General features: G+C 40.5%; 1 protein-coding gene across 1 annotated transcript in view; it reads right to left on the reverse strand.

The window, feature by feature from the left end:
- The window catches only part of LOC126281690 (TNF receptor-associated factor 3), a 280,376-nt gene extending 258,132 nt beyond the window's left edge, over nucleotides 1–22,244 (reverse strand). Inside the window, exon 1 of the mRNA XM_049980855.1 lies at nucleotides 21,769–22,244. The gene's annotated coding sequence lies outside the window, so the exon portion shown is untranslated. The remainder of the gene's footprint in view (nucleotides 1–21,768) is intronic.
- Between the last annotated feature and the right edge of the window lie 567 nt (nucleotides 22,245–22,811).

Consider the following 22,811-nt stretch of genomic DNA (forward strand, 5'->3'; position numbering starts at 1 on the left):
TATGGTTGAAAGAACTGTGAGACTGTGGTTGCGGAAACAGGGTGTCGACTTCTTCCGTGACGGCTTCAGAGAACTTGTTCATCATTGGCAGAAATGTATCCAACTGGCTGGTGATTATGTGGAAAAGTGAATATTGGTAATTAAAGATCACATTCTAAGGATTATTTCTGCATTTGATTTATTAAATTGTTCCGATCCAAACCCAATTAATGAAGGTGGAAGCGTTGCTTTTCATTCAATAGTGGTATATGCTACTGTCTACCGTCTGTCTTCAAGACACCAACCAATGCAGAAATTTTAGCATAATATTAACACTGATGAAAAGAAAATTCAAACACGACGAATAATATTTCGCATCAAATTGCATACTTATTGGGCAATAACTGACCGCTTAAGTCTGCAATCGTGGCGGAAGGGATAGTATGATTTTTAAGAAGGTTTACGGTAAACCACTCGGAGCGTCTGTTGCCACAAGCGGTGCTTCAGTAATGCCATCTGTTTTTAACGGCAGGCATCGATGGCTTAGTAGTACACCTAGCCGCTAAAGAGAGCGCGACACATAAGCTGATTGTGCTTCAGTAACGTAGTTCAGCATAAGTCATGAAGGAACTGGGGCTTTCTTCACGCACAATCTTCCATTTAAGTTTCATTGCACTGATATAATGTTGTATGGCCGTGAAGTAAATCGTAATGTCCTGATTACAAGTCGTGAAGAGATATTCCGCTGCTGGATACTGTAGCTGCTTATTCTCTCTTCCTGTTTCAGTAGCCGATACTCTGCACTAACATTCTCACCACCATATTTCTAATTTACTATGGGTAATGATACTGCGGCAGTCTTTTCCGCTTCGACTGCACTTTTGAGTAACAAGAACTAGCCAAAAGGATATGTACTGCCATTGACCTGAATGATTTTCGCAGCTGTAATGTACACATGCTGAACAGGGCAGACCTTTTCTTTTGATTTATCAGTCTGATGACTGGTTTGATGTAGCCCGCCACGAATTCCTCTCCTGTGCCAAGCTCTTCACCTAAGAGTAGTACTTGCAACAAACGTCTTCTATTATTTCCTGAACGTATTCCAGTCTCTGTCTTCCTGTATATTTTTTGCTTTCTGCATCTCCCTCTACTACCGAATAAGTCATCCCCTTATGTCATCACAGATGTCCTGTCTCCACATATTTTTCCTCTCCGATTCTGCGAAGAACCTCCTCATTCCTTACCCCATCAATCCACCTAATTTTCAATAGTCGTCTGCAGCAACCCACCTCAAATGCTTCGATTCTCTTCCGTTCTGGCTTTCCCACAGGCCATGTTTCACTATTAAACAGTGCTTTGTTACTCCTCAAATTAAGGTCTGTGTTTGATACTAGATACTTCTCTTGGACAGACATGCCGTTTTCGCCAGTGGTAGTCTGCTTTCGATGTCCTTGCTCCTTCGGTTACTGGTGATTTTGCTGCGTAGGTAGCAGAATTCCGTAACTTCATCTATTTCGTGACCATCAATTCTTATGTTAAGTTTCTCGCCGTTATCATTTCCACTACTTCTCATTACTTTCGTATTTCTTCGATTTACTCTCAATCCATATTCTGTACTCATTACACTATTGGACTGTTCATTCCATTCAACAGATCACGTAATTTTTCTTAACTTTCGCACATGATAAAAATGTTATCAGCGAATTGTGTTACTGATATCCTTCCACGTTGAATTTTAATCCCACTCCTGCACCTTTTTTTTCTATCATTGCTGCACCGATGTACAGGTTGAACAACAGGGGCAAAAGACTACATCCCCATCTTACACCATTTTTAATCAGAGCATTTTGTTTTTGGCCGTCCACTCTTGTTATTCCCTCTTGGCTCTTGTACGTACTGTATGTTACTCGTCTCTCTCTATAGCTTAGCTCTATTTTTCTCAGCACTTCTGTCTTACACCATTTTACATTGTCGAACGCTTTTTCCAGGTCGACAAATCCTATGAATGTGTCTTGGATTTTCTTTTTTTCTTGCTTCCATTATCAACCGCACTATCAAAATTGCCTCTCTGGAGCCTTTATCTTTCCTAAGCCCAAACTGAACGTCATCTAACACATCCTCAATTTTGTGTTCCATTCTTCTGTATAGTATTCTTGTCAGCATCTTGGGTGCATAAGCTGATAAGCTGACTGTGCGATACTTCTCGCACTTGTGAGCTCTTGCAGTCTTCGCAATTGTGTGGATGTTTAGCAAGAGTATTTGGTTGTGTGGCTGTTCGCGAAAAGTTACATTGTTAGCTTGGCGCTAGTTTGGTATTGGTACTATCCTGCAATCAAGGTGGATGAAAAACTGTACAGAATGTTACCTAAATTGGCTCTACAGGCTATACTCTACCGCTTTCTGGTATAAAGCTTCATGAGCCACATAGGGATCGTTTAAACACGTTGCGTACCGATTCCGGTCTCATGTGGCAACATTAAACAGACAGTGCTACAGTACACTGCCAGCATTCGTACTCAATCCGCACAAGACATCGTCCCTCCTCCTGCTGCATGACAGTGCTACAGTACACTGCCAGCATTCGTACTCAATCCGCACAAGACATTGTCCCTCCTCCTGCTGCATGACTTAATGACAGAAGTATCTTTAGTTTGGTAGAGAGGAACAAAACATGCATTTGTAGACTTAGGAATTCTACAACCCTACAGAAACAGCTGTATGGAGAATGTTGCGGTGTTTCCCAGGAAAATTGCCGAAGCGTAGACTTGATCTGGTTGGTAGTGTGGGGGTCTGGAGTTATCGATCAACAAGATGGTTCCGTCCGACAGTATCCCTGGGGGTTTTGACTTCATTAAGTGTCGCAGTTTCTTCAAAGTGTCATCGTAACGTTGTGCATTGATTGTGGTTCCGTGCTCTGCGACCTCGACGGGAAGTGGGCCCTAAAGCCGAAGAATGCCATAATGCTCTTTGCAGAACTTGTCCTAACAACTTCGCTTTTTATACACTGCATTGTCCTCCGTACAGCCCCGCTCTTTTACCGTGTGGTTAAAAAAACAAAACAAAAAATGGCTCTGAGCACTACGGGACTTAACATCTGTGGTCATTAGTCCCCTTGAACTTAGAACTACTTAAACAGAACTAACCTAAGGACATCACACACATCCATGCCCGAGGCAGGATTCGAACCTGCGGCCGTAGCAGTCGCGCGGTTCCCGACTGCGAGCCTAGAACCGCTAGACCACCGCGGCCGGCTACCGTGTGGTCTTCACATCTTTGGTGACCTAAAGAAATACAAACGTGGAACGCGGTTTCTGTCGGCTAAGAGATTTCAGCAGTGGAGGCGATTGCGGATGGGTCAGTGGGTGACGGCGTACTGCGAAATAGGAATTTATCAGCTCTTCTCCAATGAGATAAATGTCTTAACGTGCGTAGCGACTACTTTTGAATGGGACAACTGCATCGCCACTGTTTTTATTTGACTGCCGCTCCTACATTACATGGACTCCTTAAAGGGAAGGATATTTCAATGCAAGAATCTCTTAATATATTAATGCAAAAATGGATGTTACTTTTTTTTAATGGTATGCAATAACAGCTTCATGTTCCCAAGTCCAGCGTACGCATCCAATAGTGAAATAAAATGAGAAAATATTGGCCAAAGCAAATTTTGTTCATAAAATTTTAAATTCACCATGAAAATTAAAAATGTCAGACAGAATAAAAATATGAGATTGAACGAAGAAACAATGTTAAACAAACTACAAAAATTACCACAGAATGACACTGATCAATACTTGTCAAACATGAAAAACAGAATACAAACAAAAATGTTTATTGAACATTGATACCATCTATAATATTGCTTGTGTACAAACCTTCACATCCTATCATGGTAATGGATTTATATATTATCTGCGGATCATCTGGCATAACTAAAATTGATCAAGAAGTGTTTCGAAAACGACTTTCTGTGTGTTGTTTGTGTGAAAGTAACACACGTCCGTTATTCAAACCCTCCAAAACAACTCTAAAGTTCAAATTTCCTGGCAGATTAAAACTGTGTGCCTGACCGAGACTCGAAGTCGGGAGCGTTGCCTTTCGCGGGCAAGTGCTCTACCAACTGAGCTACCCAAGCACGACTCACGCCCCGTCCTCACAGCTTCACTTCTGCCAGTACCTCGTCTCCTACCTTCCAAACTTTACAGAAGCTCTCCTACGAACCTTCCAGAACTAGCACTCCTGAAAGAAAGGATATTGCGGAGATATGGCTTAGGTACAGCCTATGGGATGTTTCCAGAATGAGCTTTTCACTCTGCAGCGGAGTGTGCGCTGATATGAAACTATCAGCACACACTCTGCGGCAGAGTGAAAATCTCATTCTGGAACTCTCAAGTTAACCAGCAGAAGCTACTCTTTACAGCTTAAGATTGAACGAATAAAGTAATCGCCTCTCAACTCTGTAATCGACCTGAGGGTAGCAACCTGGCCCTACCCGCCACCAGCTCGATGCCCCCAAAGACGTGAGATCCAAATGTGAAATGAGTAATGGCTAGGTTGCTAATGGAAGGAATGCTTGCTATAAAAAGCGTTTTGGCGTCTACGTGTGCTCTCTTCCCGAGAGAAGGTGTGGGCTGAACTGAAGTCTAAGGAGACTTTAGGAGAGGAGGAGTTGGCGGTGACAAGTGAATGAGACACAGGATATCTATTCTTAGGTGCTTGCCGAGTGAAGGAATTCCACCCAGGCCTTCATGTGGCCCTCTTTCCTTATCATGAGAATTAGGTTTTTGTTGATGGTACAAGCATAAGAGAATTTGGTTATCCATAAGAAGGATATGAGCTAGTCAGTCGAATGTGTGGACAAGCGCAGGAACATAGCTGTGTAGAACGCAAAGAGGACACCTTAGAGGGACACATGTGATCGGGACCACAACAGCGATACTTGCTTGTGGGCTATGAACTGGACATCCAGCCCCGTAGCAGCGAAAGCCAGGCACCGCCTGCCGCCCACACCCGCCAGCCCACGAGGGATGAGGCCAGCTGTCTGCACCGCGACTCCACTCCCCCCCCCCCCCCTTTCCCAATTCCCTCCAAGATGTTACGGGACGCTTCTAATCGACCGCAACGCATCATCCGCGTTGCCGGATACAGAACGACCACTTCACGGTAAAAAGCACATCAGCTCTCACACTCATCTATGTCTGCCTACTAGTTCCCTTCTCATAGCTACCATAATCTATAATAACGACGATGAGAAATTTGTAACTGATAATTTCTTTTCTTATGAATAAATGTAATTTTTAAACCTCAATAACCGTGGTCCAAAGTCAATTCGTTTCTGCAGATATATATTAATGACTAATGTACTTACATTCTTGCAGTTTGCGTTCTTGGATTCAGTTTGCAGTTACAGAACTCCACTGCAATTTAATTTAATAATACATCTTCAAAATTTCGACCACTACGAGTTTGACACGTTATTGCACAGTTGTGTCAATAGGAATGTAGAATTCGTAATGCTATGTATGCATGTGGCGCTGTGTTCCACACCAGAAACTGCGGAGTTTATGGAGGCCTCAACTAGTGGACAGGACATCTTTCTTTCCCTCTCTCCTACAGAAAAGTTAAAATACTGCTACGACAAAGTAGTGCCGCAGCAGGAGGGCGTCTCTAGTTGAGCGGATTATGGACGAATTTCTGGTGGCGTACTGTAACCATGTTAGTTTAATGCGGCGGCTTTTGGCCGAAATTTTTGCGTCAGGGTGTTGGAACGTCCCCTCCGGTGGAGGAAAGGTTGCAGACTCAAATTCGACAACGTGCTGAAACTGATTTCATCCACCTCGACCGCAAGAGACAGCCGAGACCAAATTCACCCCTAGGAAACGGTATAACTGTTCGTAAAGAGCCAGACAACATAGGAACTCATGTTCTACAGTGATTGCTAAAGCCAAAACATTTCCCAAGGCACTCAGCAGTGCTGTGTCTATTTAGTAGAATCACAATCATTTCTAGAAATGCACAATAACTCTGCAATGAAAAGAAAAAGAATGTATTTCAGATTCCATATTGACGGCGTATCACTGTAAAGGAAGTTAAATGGAAGGGTGTGTAGCACGAACGTGCCAGTTCTCTTGTAGAGTGCAACAGTTAAGAAAATACCGCCTCAACGAACGAATGTACGTGCACAGTATTCGATGTGCGACGCAAATCACGCGAATTGAGTTACGGATGTTATAAACAACTGCTTCAAAGTTTGAGCAATCATCCAGTTCCACAATATGTACGAGCAATTGTTAAACGCAGGCGCAGATCAATTTTATGCTACCCGAACCCTCTAAAACCTAAATGAAATAAGGAACCAAAATAAAATGGACGTGTGCATCTTTTCTTTGCTATTATTTCATCGCCCTCGCCCAAAATGAACGGCAGGAGGGACAGAGGGGGGGGGGGGGGGGTGTTTTTATGCGGTACAATAACCCACTCTTCAGCCAAGAGCATTTACAGATAAGAAATAAATGACAGAACATAATTGAGGATAAAAAATTAAAAAGAAAAATAATTTTAAAATAAAAGATGTAGAAGTGCGGAATTTATATCTTTGAAAACTAATGTTTATTTATTCATTTCACATACAGACGTGGATTTAGTGTCTTATAACAAAATACATCATATTTTGTACATTATACCTACACAGATTCAGTGAGACTTCCATTCGTTTTGTGGCATACATCCCATCTGAAGTCATCTTCTTGTTAAAGACGCTGCGGCATATAAGCCATGACTTGTTCAGTTGGGAGATAGATTCTAGCTCTGATCTCTGGCAGAGAGAAGCTGCGAAGAGTGGAAGAAATACGATATTATGGGTGAATCCCCCCCTCCCCCCCCCCCCAAAAAAAAGTCAAGAGATGTCAGTTCCGATGAATGACGGAGCCCGGCAATTGGTGCTCTTCAGTCCATCCACATACCTGCAAAATACATTTAGGAAAGCTCGTACAATGAAGAAAGAGGGTGGTAGTGGTAATGCGTCTTCTGCAGTACACTGTACCTTGTCTTTACATTAGCGTTAGACTGGGGGATTAAAATAATTCTAGCATATCTAAGTACACTATTTCATTAATAGTTTTATTTTGGAAAAAGAAAGGTCTGTAAACTTTGCCGATGCTCAGTGCACAAAACACATTTAAATTTGGGCTATCACGTTGGTATTCCGGCGATTTCGGGGTTTTCCCTCTTCCAAATCCTACAATTGTTCTCATTAAATTTACTACTTAAGTGAAAAGTTGACTTCTCATCAAACATAATCTTCCCAATTAAATTATTATCAACTCTTTATGCGAAGTCATGTATTAGCTTTTGCATCATATCATCTTGTATGGCTTAGGATGCAAGTGTTTTCATAACACATGTCAGACAGTCATAGGTGGGACGCCTAGCTCTCGAGAAGCATGCCGGGTAGATTTTGCAGGAGAGTCCACACAGCTTTTCCGCACTTGCTCTAATACGTTGTTCGGCACATTTGGACGACCTTAGAATATATTTGATCTTATCGAACATCCAGTTTCAATAAAAAAAAGCTTATGCCACTCATAAATAGTTGGCCTAATGAGAGGATCTTAAACCATATTCTGTACGGAAGTTAGTTTCTTTAGTTGTTGCAGACTTTGACTCTGTGAATCAAAACACAAAGCGAGCACACGAGGAACAGGTCAAGGCAGCTATATTTGCTGCAACTGCCACTAACGCTTGTGGCACCGCGATTCTGTATTCAATGTGTACAATGTGAGCCAAAACTTGATTTATTTTTGTTCAAGATGACACCAAGACTATGTCTATAAGTCGTACGAAGACATTTATGCGAATTTTGAAAGCTTCTAAATCCTGTTTGATACAGCCTGTATAATGTAGAGGTGATTAAAAACGTATGTGTGACTTTCTTCAGTTAAAGTTTCAAAAGGAAATAAAATGTCTGCCAGTTAAAAATAAAAAGACAGAACATACATTAAATTTTTTTAAAATGAATCGACGCCATTCGCTAATAAGAAGCACTGTACTTCCACTAAAGAATTGAAGACGAGTGCTGGGAAAGAAGTTGTGGAGAAATTAAATAGGATGGTGGTAGGTATAAACATATGAACCGCTGCGTACTATCCGTAGAAATTCGGTTCGTGGGAAGATGGATATTGGGAGAAACGGATAGTAAGGATGAATTTGGTGGATGGGAAGGTCTGTGATTTTCAGGAGAGGAAGGGAGAGAGTGAAGTGGAGAGGGAGGAGAGGAGGGATGTCTGACGTGAGTGGAAATAGGTGGAAAAAACTACAGCCTGTAGGATGCCTAAATACTGCAGTGAATTTCATTGTCTGGGAGAGAGAGTCTGTTGAAGCTGCCTTGGGATAGGGTATTAAGTGTATGTAGGTATAGGAATGGTGGGACATGCTTATGAAGGCGTATCAGCATATCAGGATTCTTAATCAGATGGGAAACAATAGTATTTTTAGAATCTAATTTGTGGATGGTATAGCAGATGCGACTTCTTGTTCTTGCGCCCTCTTGTTCCCCCTTGCGGATGTCTATGCTTCTTACACGTACACAGACTGACAGAGTTTGTAATCCTCTGTGACTTGTGAGAAGGTCACCAGAGTGTATTAGCCGTGTTACAGAGCCTTGGGGAGTATGGAAGTGTCGTGAGCAGTATCCAAAGTTTCTAAGGTTTTCATGTTTTCTGCCATTGTAAATAATTCACCTTTACTGTACTAAGTCAAAGAGAAATGAGCGAGCTGTGCGAGTAGTGAATAATATCCTTGACTCTGTTTATCTGTGGTTCGCTCACTCGCCTGACAATGGTGCAGCAGCCGTGCAGTCTAGGGCGTCTTGTCACGGTTCAGGCCGCTCACCCGTCAGAGGCTCGAGGACTCCCTCGGGCATGGTTGTGTGTGTTGTGCTTAGCATAAGTTAGATTAAATAGTGCGTAAACCTAGGGACCAATGACCTCAGCAGTCTGGTCCCATAGTCCTTACCACAATTTTCCAAATTTCCAATGGTGCAACGCTGGGGCATAGTAAGGAAGAGTTAGCTTTTGGAGGAGATTTGATTTTTGTAAATCTGAGAGAACATTATCTGGAACATTTCATTATGGAGATGAAATTTTTTTTGTACACATATGTTATTGATTCCATTGTTGGAGTAGGTTTTTGAAGGAGTTTTTCAACGTAACCAATCCATGCGCAAGAATGAGATGTTTGTTTGACAGAACCCTTAAGTGAAGGAAATCTTTGTCCCTCAAATAACTAACAATATTCATGATTAGTGTTAATTTGATCTTTTTCTCATTATGACACAAATAATGTAATTAGTGTAAATGTCAGTAATTTTTATTGAGACCGTTTCGTAATTGTTAGGGTTTTCGTCTTATATTGTACAGTCGTTTTTGATAGTAATCAGAATCTGACTTTTCAGTTTTTCAAGACCCATTTTCTTCAAAGTAAAGCTACCTCCATTATTCTTAGCAAGGTTTTGAATATTTTATCGCGTGTGCATTGCACCTTACAACTTTGTACCTTAACAGAAAATGTCGAAGATTTAATGACAATATGGCAAACCTGTCCACAAATACAGACAATACTTCTGATGTCACACACCCTGTACCACGCTCTCAAACTCACACCCAAGTTCTGAAACTTGTGATGAAACTACCAGTTTGTGGGATCGTAGTGCCTTTCCTAGGGAATAATATTTTTTACCAAGACTTGATAATGATCTGCTAATTAAGCGCAGCAGATTCAAAAGTTTTCGAAATTTTAGCAACGGCATCCACCCCCAAGCCTTGTGTGACCAGATTTTGTATCCCCTACCATAAATTAGCCTTTAGGCCACAAACTAGAATTAAAGTGCTGATATCTCGAAAACGAGCCAAGCATGAGGATGTTGCCTGTAACCACAGATTGTCGAAGCGAAGCTCATTTTTACTACGCTTTCCTGTTTGTGTACTGGTCGCAAGCTGCTCAGGATAGAGTAATGCGTAGAATAATACTGATGAAAAATTTTGGTCTGTACGATTCTGCTAGCCCAGTCAGTTATTTTGGTGAGATGCTGTGTATGAATCAATATCTTACAATCGTGTACAGTCAGTCTGAGTTGATACGCATTTGCTTAACAAAACTGCCTTCATATTTGCGTCACGTAATATTAACAGGAAGAGGGAAGGACGATCTAGATGCTTTCCAAGGTTTTCTGCAAGAACTGGCACTAGACACCAATAACTATATTACGAGAAAACACAACAACGGAAATCGTGACTCGTGGTATTCATTTCCGGCACACGATCATAGAAATGACGAAAACTTTCGCTAAACTCGCTGTCACAGAGACCATTACAGACGACAAAACAGGCGTAATCTGTATGACACACGCTGACACGACCACGTTACAGAAGCCACTTCCATAGTAACTATCATTATCATGGTAATCGATAGGACACTCTGAAACCGAGCACAGACACTATCACAGTAATCAGAACAACTACAACTCGTCTTATAACGGATACAGTTCTGACAGATAAAGCCCATAGAACTCACGCAGAAACAGTTATTACAGAATCGGTCATCAAAATGGGCAAGATTATCAAAATAACATAGTCAACATTGGCAAAGTGCTAGTAGATCAAGCCCGCTGAAGCACTTTCGGATAGCTGAAGTGAGACCGTGTAACCTGTCCAACTTCCAGCGGCCTGTAAATAACACACAGCAAGGACTCGCAATGACAGCAGCTGACGACAATATAGACAGGACTGAAACATCGCTGCTGTAACATTAAATTTCATACGTCTCGAAGACATAAGAGATATTTTGTTACTATAGTCAGACAACACACAGACTTTACTGGCACATCCAGTGATAGATGTTTCTTTAGGCTACATCACTTTCTCGGCTGTTCTTATCTCGGGTAGCCCCGTATCAGTGATTACTGAAATTGCATTTAACAGAGATATACAAACACGACAGCCTGTCTTACATTATCTTTGAGCAAAATCAAACTACAATGTGCTGTTCCAGGAAAAAGCGTTGATGTAAGACATCAGAATTGTTTGTATTTTACATGTCAAGATCATAAATTTGTAGTGAGTTCCTTAAGTATACCGCTTCGGACCACAGAACTGATATAGGAGGTAGATTTTTTTAAATGAACACAAAGCAAGTTTAAACTTTAATGATACTTTGGTAATCTTATAAGCGGAAGGCATGTCAGATATCCTGAAATTTGAAGACTGAATCTCAAGACAATATGAGTAGGTGATTGGCCTATGCTTTTTTGACAGACCATACAACACATTTTCCACCTGAATTCTATGATAGCAGACGCTGTGCACATATTTCTTGCGATGACGTTGATCAGAAAACACAGTTTGATTTGAGAGAAAACATACAGAGTGGAGCTTTAATTCACACTCAATAATTTTACTCATTACACAGGAACTGTAAATAGATTTCAGCATACATTTCATTTCAAAAATCAGAACAAATTTTGTGTTAAGCTATTTGTTATTTCCGCATACAGCAGAGAGAAAATGAAAGCTGAAATTTAGTCTATGCTACAGCATTTAGTTCATACAATAACCCACTGCGTGTAGTAGAGAAAAAAATTGATCAATCAAATTCATATCAGGTTCAAGATACATTAACACCATAATCTTACCTTAAACAGATAGACCTCACCCTGGATTAACTACTTCACCATATTTATGGTGTAGAAGATCTATCTTAAGTCGACTTGACAGCAAATTTCTAACTAATTGAACTGCACCCAGAGTGCATAAAATATACTGAATTTCTGTGTTTTGGGGTATGCTGTCAGCTCTCGAAATTGCGGTCTGGTGTCAGCGTATCTTCTGGCACCTTCATTCGCAGTTTAAATTCCATCTTACCTGAATATCTGAAGCGACACATTACTTCGTATATGGATGACATACTGTCATAGCTGGAAAATCTTGGTCACAACATAAACATATTCTACTAATTTGCTAAAGATTTTTGGAGAACCTGGAAGTACTACCCATCTGTAAAAATCTGAATTTAGCCAGATCAGAGTAAAGTTTCTAGCACATATCATCTCGTCGATAGGTATAGAGCCCGATTCCCAAAAAACGTGCGACAGTCAGAAGCGTTTCAGTTCCTACCGTCAAAAGACAAATTCGTAGCTTTTTTGTTTCAATAAACTTTAATCGCTGCTGCTTGAGTATGGACATTCTTGCCATCCGAGAACTTTGTTCCCTTACAGGTAAAAACATAATATGGCAATGGCATGGACAGGTGCAATAGTTTCCAAGTTAAAAGGACGCATTTCTGACTGCCCCAATTCTTGCAAGCCCAGATATGTCGTAAAAGTTTTGTTTGGCAGCAAATGCATCAACACTTGAGTTAGGTGGTCATCTATTCGAGGAATTTAAGGAACATTGTAATACTGTACAAAAGAAGTGAGCTTTCGGTAGCAGTGCTCTAACGAAATGACAAAGAAGCTAGAGGCTCTAGCGACCATTTGGAAATTTCCCAGATTTCTAGAAGCTCTAGCAGTCATTTAGGGAATTTCCCAGATAACGTTTGGCAAAAACATTAGGATCCACACAGACAACTGTGCAATAAAATTTTTAATCTCTTCAGAATTCATTCCTGACCGATTACCACGTTGGACATTATATCTTCCAGAATACCGTTTAACTGAAGTTCATATTCGTGGCTAGCAAAATTTTTTTGCGGACACCTTATTTCGTGCAGATATTGGCTTAGGAGAACGTAATATAGAAACAAATCTTGAGCATAACTTCAGAATACTGTGTATACAGTAAGTTGCCTTTAACAATATTTTTGCTTCCTCTTGAAAAGATATTGCATAAGTACAGGATAAGGATCCCTCTGGAGAAACCTGAAAATATGTGGCAGAACAAAACAAACATGGAGATAAAACATGGTACTTTGCACACAAGAACATTCTCTTTAAGTGATGCACAATCAAAGATTCACTTTGGGTCTTACGGGTTCCTGATGATTTTATAAATAAACTCGTTTGGTATACTCATTTCAGTTACACTAATTTATGATGACGTAAGTGTTTCAGAGAACTCCGCAGAGACTGTTACTTCAATGACGTGGAAAAGAGAAAGAGAAAATTTTATCTGTATGCATGTTTGGTCAAACATCAAAACCATCTGCTGTAACACACCGAGCAACTAAATTTTCCATAATTCCTACGAAGTGAAAGAGATTAGCAAATGTATATCTTCTAGGTCGTCTCGTGTAAACTCAGAATGGATTTTCATGTGTTTTTGTTGCCATGGAGCTACATCTAAATTTGTGTCACTCACTCTTTCATGGAGAGACACTAGGAAAACTGTATCACATGTTTTTTAAAAGTATTTCTGTGTGAAGTAGGACATGTTGACATGGAAATCTCAAACTTGAGTTTCAGTCAAGCATCTCGACAAGAACCTCAAAAAATCGCAACATTAGACCAATATTCGTATGTCTCTATTGGTGGCAAGCGCTAATCCTTCTGAACGCCTGACGCAAGAAATCAATACATTTTTCAGAATATACTATCACCAACATTATCAGAACTGGGGTAGGTACATACACATAGGCATTTTAAACGAATTGTCACATGATTCTACTTTATTACCTCCCTTACTTGTACTTAACAATTAACAGCCACCGGACTTAACCAGAAAGCTTCTATCATTTCCTAATTCACGCAAACTGTGTCATAAAGAGGTAACAGATGTAGCAATTAGTAACATAAAAAAAGCTGTAGAGCGAAGTAAGAAGTAGCAACATGCTAAGGTAAGTGTGTAAAGGCTATACATTGCTCAGAAAGTATTTTTGAAACGCTATCCTTCGTCACACAAAAGTAGGCATGTAAATCATAAGTTTTCTCTGGTTTACAATGGATCTTACATAATTCGTCGACTGGCACATGATAATGCAGTATACGTGCTCAAAAAAGTAAAGGACTACCTCATACAACACCATTTGTAGAACAGTAATTGTTTGTATTTTTCTCAAGGAAGATCGTCTTGCAAATTACCTTGCATCATTAATTGTATGACACAATTTTCCGACATATTATGTTCATTATGATGTTTTGTGCTCTTTTTTTTACTTCCGTGTATATGACATACGAGAGCATTATCCTGCTGAAGTATGTACATTCCTCTTTTGCAACAAACTACGCACCTTTCTGTCTACAGGTCAGCTTTTGACAGATATGACGATACATACTGAAACTAATTTAGCTGTTGTGTATGTATTCCATGTTTGTGAAACATATTTGCGAATGGGAATGCACTGATGAATAAAAAGTTTATTGTTGTATGAAGACACCAGACAGAGATGGGAAACATGAATGAGAAGACTACTGCTTGAGACAGAGGTGTACTTTTGGTGGTAAAATGACTATTTTAATAAAATATGGTACCAAACGATAATACTTTCTTACTGTTTTTTATATTGTTAGCACTTATTAAAATAATTTTTATGCCATGGATTAGGGTAATGTTGTGAAATGTATATAATTTTGTTGCACAATATGTTGCTTATGATAGCTATTGCCTTCTGCGAACTTTGGTCTTATACAGTTACTGGCCCAGCAACATACCTTTTCACACTGACTTCTTATTGGCATGCTGTGACACTGGTATATTGTACTTTTGTGGTGATACACTTAGCTTTAGTTGCTGCTTTACTTTTATGATTAAACTTTTTGTTTATGATTTGTCTTAGGTTAAGAATGTGTACTACACTTTATTTACAGATTTACCTTAAAGACAATTTGCTTATGTGTAAGGTAAGATACTTTGCAGCAGTGCCTTTATGATGAATTGTTGGCCATGTTTGTATGTGTATGGTAACGGATTTGTCTGCATTGCTTCTTTGACGAATTATTTTTGTGATTATGTGTGTACTGTGGAGCATGTAGTTGTATGAGAGCTCGTTTAAGATAAGCATTTACTTTTAGAGGTTATAACGTAGGTAAATGTTTTCATTAATAACAGACATGAAAATTGAGTATAGGAAGACAGTAAATCGAGATTTTAGCAAATGCACCTAGAATGAGAGAGAATGAGTACAGGGAAATGGAAGTAGTAAACTGCGTGAGCAGGCATGTCGAATAAAATTGCATATATATGCTCTGACTGAAGAAAATATTGGGAAAAATGTGAAAATACAATGAGTGTAGGCAGGTTGAATAATGACTGCGTTATGTGGTTACGATAATATCACAACGAAAGGTTTGAAGGAAGTTTGAGTATGATGGTTTTGGCAGGTAAATTAACATGAAACGTAGTAATATGTGAAAATGATGTTGTTGGCAGGTAAACTGAGATAAAATACGTTATGAGAAAAGCAAAAGGTTTCAGCGAAACTATAAATTCAAGAAGTCTGCATAGAATACAGATGTTAGCAAGTTGGTCATTAAATTAGAGTACTATGCGACACAAGGCTAAAATATCACCTACACTGACTGAGGCTTTGACTTTGAAGTGCTGTCAGCTCCATTTCCTCTCCTTTACGTGGTACACAGTAGATTTTTCATCTACATTTTCATGAGCATTAGCCACTATTGTATCATATTGATGTTTTCTTTTCTGTAGCTGCGGTTGCTAAGTTATACTTTTACATCTTGCACAAAATATTGCATAATTCTTTGTGTTTATAGATGTAGTCTGATCACACTGATTATGGTAATAAACAAACATTTATGTTTTGTACATTAGCTTCATTTCAAAATTTAGGCAAATGTCTTGTTCTGTTTTACATATTTGCTAAGAATAAGGTTATATTTTTTATTATATATGAAAACGTCATATTTTTTATTGTTTTATGTAGGTATTTGTAGGTCTTTTATTAAAGGACAATACTGCATTTACAGTTCACACTTCTTTAATGTATTGTAGAAAACAAAAATTCAATGAATTTTTCAGGGATTTCACTAATTTTGGCACACACGTAAAGGGAATTGTAGTACTGAGTAGGAAGCTACGAGATTCGAAAGGACATTTGAGTTGTCAGATGAAAATTGCTTTGCTGAGTCTGCTCATATTTCACACTACATTTACTATCTAACTTCAGAGTGTTGTCAATAATGGGCAATTAATAGCCCTACTGAGTTTACTTCTGATCAATTTCATCAATGCATCAAGAACTGTGTCAATGTTGCGCTAGTTGCATTCGATTCCTTAGCCACAGGATTAATAACAAGAGTCATTGAACAGTATCTTTGTTGGTGCTAAGTGATGCAACATTTTACCTTCAACTGAACTGCACAGTAGCCTCAGGACTAATGATATGAGACAAAATCTTCGATGGTTATAAGCAATGTAACGTTTACCGATAACGTACAGAACTCGGCAAGCACTGTGCGTGCTGTCGCACTGTACAAAGACAATCTTCATATGTCAAACAGAAATCAGAGCATTCTCTTGTACGTTTTATAATCTGAAGTCTAGCACTTGTAATGTTATTTATAATAGAAGCTTATTGTCCCTTATTTGTAATTTTTTAACACATTTCATTTCCTGGCCTTACCGCAACCAAGATAAACCGTACGAAATTTTTTGGGAGTCAGGGGATAATGTAAGGTACTTTTTTATGGCTTCTGCATTGTAAATAATTCAGCTTCACTCTACAGGGACAAAGACGAATGAGCGCTCTGTCCGAGTGGCAGATAAACGCATTGTGTTTAGGTTTATTTGTGGTTCTCTCGCTCGCCTGTCAGATGTGCAGCACTGGGGTATTTTTATTGAGGGCATTGTAGCGAGTGGTTGATATTTTTGAATCTGAGAGAAATTATTTGGAGAGAAGCAGCAGCATAAGTATTGTTGTAGAATTGTTGTAGAATTTTAGAACATGTATTTTGCTCGAGTATCATGTCGTTTTTGGAAACCCAGAATCTACTCTGTAGGAATCAACATGGATTCTGGAAACTCGCTTTATTTGTTCAAGAGACCCAGAAAATATTAGATACAGGCTCCCAGTTAGATGCTATTTTTCTTGACTTCCGGAATCCGTTCGATAAAGTTCCGCACTGTCGCCTGATAAACAAAGTAAGAGCCTACGGAATATCAGACCAGCTGTGTGGCTGGATTGAAGAGTTTTTAGCAAGTAGAACACAGCATGTTGTTGTCAATGGAGAGACGTCTACAGACGTTAAAGTAGCCTCTGGTGTGCCACAGGGGAGTGTTAGGGGACCATTGCTTTCGACAATATATATAAATGACCTAGTAGATAGTGCCGGAAGTTCCATGCGGCCTTTCACGGATGATGCTGTGGTATACAGAGAAGTTGCAGCATTGGAAAATTGTAGCGAAATGCAGGAAGAGCTGCAGCGAATAGGCACTTGGTGCAGTGAGTGGCAACTGACCCTTAACATAGACAAATGTAATGTATTGCGAATACATAGAAAGAAGGATCCTTTATTGTATGATTAAATGATAGCGAAACAAAAACTGGTAGCAGTTACTTCTGTAAAATATATGGGAGTATGCGTGCGATCAATTTGAAGTGGAATGATCATATAAAATTAATTATTGGTAAGTCGGGTACCAGGTTGAGATTCATTGGAAGAGTTCTTAGAAAATGTAGTCCATCAACAAAGGAGGTGGCTTACAAAACACTCGTTCGACCTATACTTGAGTATTGCTCATCAGTGTGGGATCCGTACCAGATCGGGTTGACGGAGGAGATAGAGAAGATCCAAATAAGAGCGGCGCGTTTTGTCACAGGGTTATTTGGTAAGTGTGATAGCGTTACGGAGATGTTTAACAAACTCAAGTGGCAGACTCTGCAAGAGAGGCGCTCTGCATCGCCGTGTAGCTTGCTCGCCAGATTTCGAGAGGGTGCGTTTCTGGATGAGGTATCGAATATATTGCTTCCCCCTACTTATACCTCCCGAGGAGATCACGAATGTAAAATTAGAGAGATTCGAGAGCGCACGGAGGCTTTCAGACAGTCGTTCTGCTCGCGAACCATACGCGACTGGAACAGGAAAGGGAGGTAATAACAGTGGCACGTAAAGTGCCCTCCGCCACACACCGTTGGGTGGCTTGCGGAGTATAAATGAAGATGTAGACTAGAGAATTACCGTCCCGTGTACAGGCTCCGCTAACACCACAGCACAGAGGACGACTGCCTTTGGAGTACAGTTGTGCCCACGAGACATGGACTGCAGATGAATGACGTCGCACCAACGAGATACACGGGCTCTGCAACGAACTTGTGACGTCACACTAACACGCTTGTTTGCCACACTTCGCGAAGCTCGGCACCTTGCAGGGCTCACAGGAAATCAATATATAACTGAAAAAGTATCTACTGTAGGTCTTAATTTTGTCGTTTGCTATCGAGAACTTAAATGAACTTAATCGTGCAGTTGATAACCATCTGAAATAGTTACTCGCCTTCAGCCGGAGACAGCTGCTGGGACTCGTAATATCTATAGTGTTGGGTGTTGTGACGTACGCGCCACGGCCTGTCTTTCTCCTGTGGTTCGGTGTTCGGCGATGAATTTCTGTCCTGCGACTATCCAGATAACCATCGTCTAAGAGTATGTCGCTACTTGCATTTGGAGGCGGACGTTAAATGTGTGCAAGCCGAAATTCTTCTTACAGGTTGCGGATATGAAGGTTAACCACTTGGTTGAGAAATGTGGTATAAAAAAATTTGCGGTTTCTTCGAATATGAAGAGGAGGAGGTATGCGAAAACATAATTCGATTGCTTGCCACAATTCCTGATTCGGTTAACACACTCTTTCTTCATATCTCGTATACTGTTCTTTTTCCCCATTTGTTATTCAGGAAACACACTAAGTTTGGGCGTTTACAAACTATGCTAATCTGTCTTCAGATTATAAATCAGCATTGTGTTTCTTTAAGCAAAACGCAGCAGAAACAGATGGACTCATAGGTCTGTATTATCATCACCCTTAAAGAGTAAACTATACGAATGATTGATGTAGTCGGTCAGCTACATGAAGAGGATGCGGCGTGAATCATCACCATTGTGTAAACAAAGGGATACAACTAAAGTGTTTGGATCTTTTATTCAGAAACCATAGCCATATTATCAGTATACCTGCAGAAATTTTCAATATCCTTTAACAGTCGGTCTTTTGATTATCCTAAATGCTCTTAACATGAACAATATACAAGGTTTTAATGGATACGGGCAGTACGACTCCAAACCGGGAATAACAGTACCGGGATGTTGGTCGGAACTTCGAAGAAGTAACACCCGCAGACACTTGTTTTATTCTGATAGAGCCTTACCATTGGCTCTACAAGATGAATTGCGAGTGGCTGAGAACTTATCAGTCACAACCACGAGAAAAGAAAGAACTGTGAATAACGGAATATGAGAAGGACAAACTCGAATCAGTTATCTGAGTACATAGTGTGACCCACTAGAAAGTTAATTCTAATTGAATTAAGCCCAACTCTGAGCAAGTCTGTGGGCTGAAAGAGATGATATCGTTGAACACTAAATTAATCAGTGCCCAACGCTAGAATTATGATGCATGTAAGTCGAGAATGCAAATACCGCTACGTCAGATGCTTCTTGATTAACAGTTTCTTTAGGGCGTATTTCAAGCATATGTCAATGCCAGTACGAACTTTACAATCAATAGATTTTTTGTTAGAAATGAAAATGTAGAGCTGCATATACACTAAAAATAATTTTGTGATACAAGGCGTTTTAGATATATATGCTTATACTTCCCTTTAGAGACATTCATAAGCGGACATGTAATAGAATCCACAAAATGGCCACCATCTGTACAACACCTACCTTTCGATACTCAGTCTTTGACAAAGAGCTAGAGCTGTATACGTTTACAGATGAATTTCACCTGCTGCCTACAGTACATACGGTTATCTCGTGCTGTCTTCACTGGCGCCTCTTTCTGCTTATGGAGCAAGCGTCTGTACACTTCTGCATTCACCATACCATTTATCCATATCACCTTTCGTGATGTGTTACCAGTATTCAATAATGAACTCATCAGTTTATCTGTGAGGTGAATTTTCAGATTATAGATTTCCTTGTCGAGTTAGTTGTCTTACCGAGTATTCCCTGTGTGGTTATTCGAATCTGCTAAGCAAACCCAACAAATATTCGAGCTCATATTGCATCACTGACTTTTTCTCTTTATCGGCCAGTTCGACAAGACCAGAGAAGTTACAGACGATCAATACTCAGCGGTTGATAGAACTGTACTTCCTCCGCCATCAAATGTTTTTGGGTAGTTAATGCAAGGCATCTCCCGTATGTAGTTAAGAAAATTAAGTTGTACTGTGAATAGAAATATTCATAAAACTTTTAAATCTCCAACAACAGGCTGCGTAAACAGGTTAAGAAAGGGAAACTCATACCATCTTCAATGTGATGTTACTTACAGTGAGTTACTAACACTTCAAACATAAGTTCCGATTGACTTTCGCTGTTCTTAAGACATTTCTCATACATTTACAGAATTGCCCCACTGTATCATTTGCTTACCCAATACAATGCTCACGCCGTGATTCACCTTATGACGTCAAAACTTTAGTCATAGATATTTTACTGAGATAACTAGCTGCATCGATTTATCACTGTTTTGATACTGTTGGACAAAGATAAAGCCTCCATGTACTTATAGCATTTCTTTTGCGTGTGTCTGTTATGAAACGCTACACGAACATTCAGTCGACTCCATACAAATTACAGAGGGTTTATTTCGAGGCAAATCTCTGCTGTTGAGAAATGCACTTAGATCTTTTGAAAGGATCCTGAGGGAATGTAATTCGGTCCTGAATGAGATGTGAGGTAAAATAAATGGAATATCCAGCTGCTGTAGTAGTCAGGGGTTGTTTAGCCTCAACGAGAACTTCACATAAATATTTAGCAAAGTACATTAGGAGACGCTATAAGAAAGACATCATCCATCGCAGACATCAGTCTCAAAGGAACGCGAGAAGGCCCTCCAGGGGCACCTCGCGTCCTTCTCCAGGTATTCCATGAATTTGTAAGAGGAAGTGTAAAAAATATAATATCAATTTAATATTTAATCTTCATCATGCACTGTAAGTTGTTGTCAAGAATCCTCGTGTACTTTAACATACGGTTAATCCTCCCTATTCCTTCTGGCTTAGTGGAAATTTGACCCAGTCTTTAACATATGGCTGTCACACTCACTACCTCCGTTCAGAGCCTTCTGAACCACTAAGAACACTAGTTACTGGCCCTCTGTGGACTATTTGTGCACTTGATTGCTGGATTCAGACAAGTTGACAAATAGGACTCGTTGAAAAATTTCATGCAACTTTATGTCCTCCAGACTCGATCCAAAATCTTTGCTGGCAGTGTTCAATGTTATTACTGCCTACGTAGAAATGAACTACGGGTCACCTTTAAAATGAAACTTTTCAGGACCTTTCCCAACTTTCCAAGGGTCAAGCCAGAATGTAGCTTAAGCACACTGCTTTTATATGTCAGCTATTAAGAGCGGTAGACACTGTGCTTGGAGTGGAAGATTCATTCTGGATGATAGCAGACTTTCTGCTTGAGCTTATGCTTTTAACGTGGAGGTGATAAATCGCTCCCAGTGGTTTTCATTTACACACCTCACCTAAAATTGAAGCAATTTCATTTGTCTGGGGTAGTTTTGTAATCGAGCTACATGCTACACATTCGTGACCATGAAAACGTTTCTGCCCCTGGAAATAATATCAGTATTAAAATGAGTGTTGCGATAGTAAAAACTTTCATACCTGGAGTTGAATCCTTTACCAGTCTAGGAGGCAGAAGTCGTATTTGGGAGTAGTCCTGATTTGACACTTCAGAGCAGTTCTAACGGCCAGTTGGTGGAACTCGGAGTCAAAATCAGACGTCAACGGAGAAAAAGGTCACACGTATCCGCCAGACGAACGGAGAGCAACTGTATGCGAGTCTTATCGGCGGAACACACCTGAGCGTACCACGAACGCTGCGATAAGTTTCTCTACAGTGAAAGAAGGCACAGATGGGCGGCAATTGCTGGCTGCACTGGTGGTCCGCGAGTCGCTGATAGCCTGCGCGGCCCGGCGGCAGCCGAGCTGGTGATAGCGGGATGCGGGCCGATTGGCTGCCAGGTGATCGAGGCGGAGCGGGCGATTTGTTGTCGGACAGCGGCGCAGTGGGGCCGCACTGCTGCTGCTGCTGCTGCTGCTGCTGATCCCGCGCGCTCGCCCGACAGCGTGCCAAGGACAGCCAGCCCGCGGCAGAGCGAAACACTGTGCGGTGCGCGACACCGGAAGTGCGCCTCTGTCACTACCGGTACGCTGGTGTGTGTCTCTCGCTCCTGTATCCACGCACTACACAGGGCACCAGTCAAAAAATCAACCGCGACCCGCTACACATACGATTTGATGACGTCCTAATTTTAATCTCACAAGAATCAGAGTCATTTAATCAGCAACATACCCAGCTAACAACATGTCACTCCAGACCATGTGGTGTATGAGTGCTCCCTCGTCGACGATGTTACACAACAATTTAGAGAACAATTACCCAACAGCGACATGTACCATGTGGTCAGGCAAGACGACACATTTAATGTCTTGAACAAACTATCAGTTGCGATTTTTTTTTCTACATCCATACTCCGCAAGCCACCTGACGGTGTGTGGCGGAGGGTACCCTGAGTACCTCTATCGGTTCTCCCTTCTATTCCAGTCTCGTATTGTTCGTGGAAACAAGGATTGTCGGTATGAATCGGTTTGGGCTCTAATCTCTCTAATTTTATCCTCATGGTCTCTTCGCGAGATATACGTAG

Source organism: Schistocerca gregaria, chromosome 7, assembly GCF_023897955.1.
Source record: "Schistocerca gregaria isolate iqSchGreg1 chromosome 7, iqSchGreg1.2, whole genome shotgun sequence".
In the NCBI taxonomy this organism is placed as follows: domain Eukaryota; kingdom Metazoa; phylum Arthropoda; class Insecta; order Orthoptera; family Acrididae; genus Schistocerca; species Schistocerca gregaria.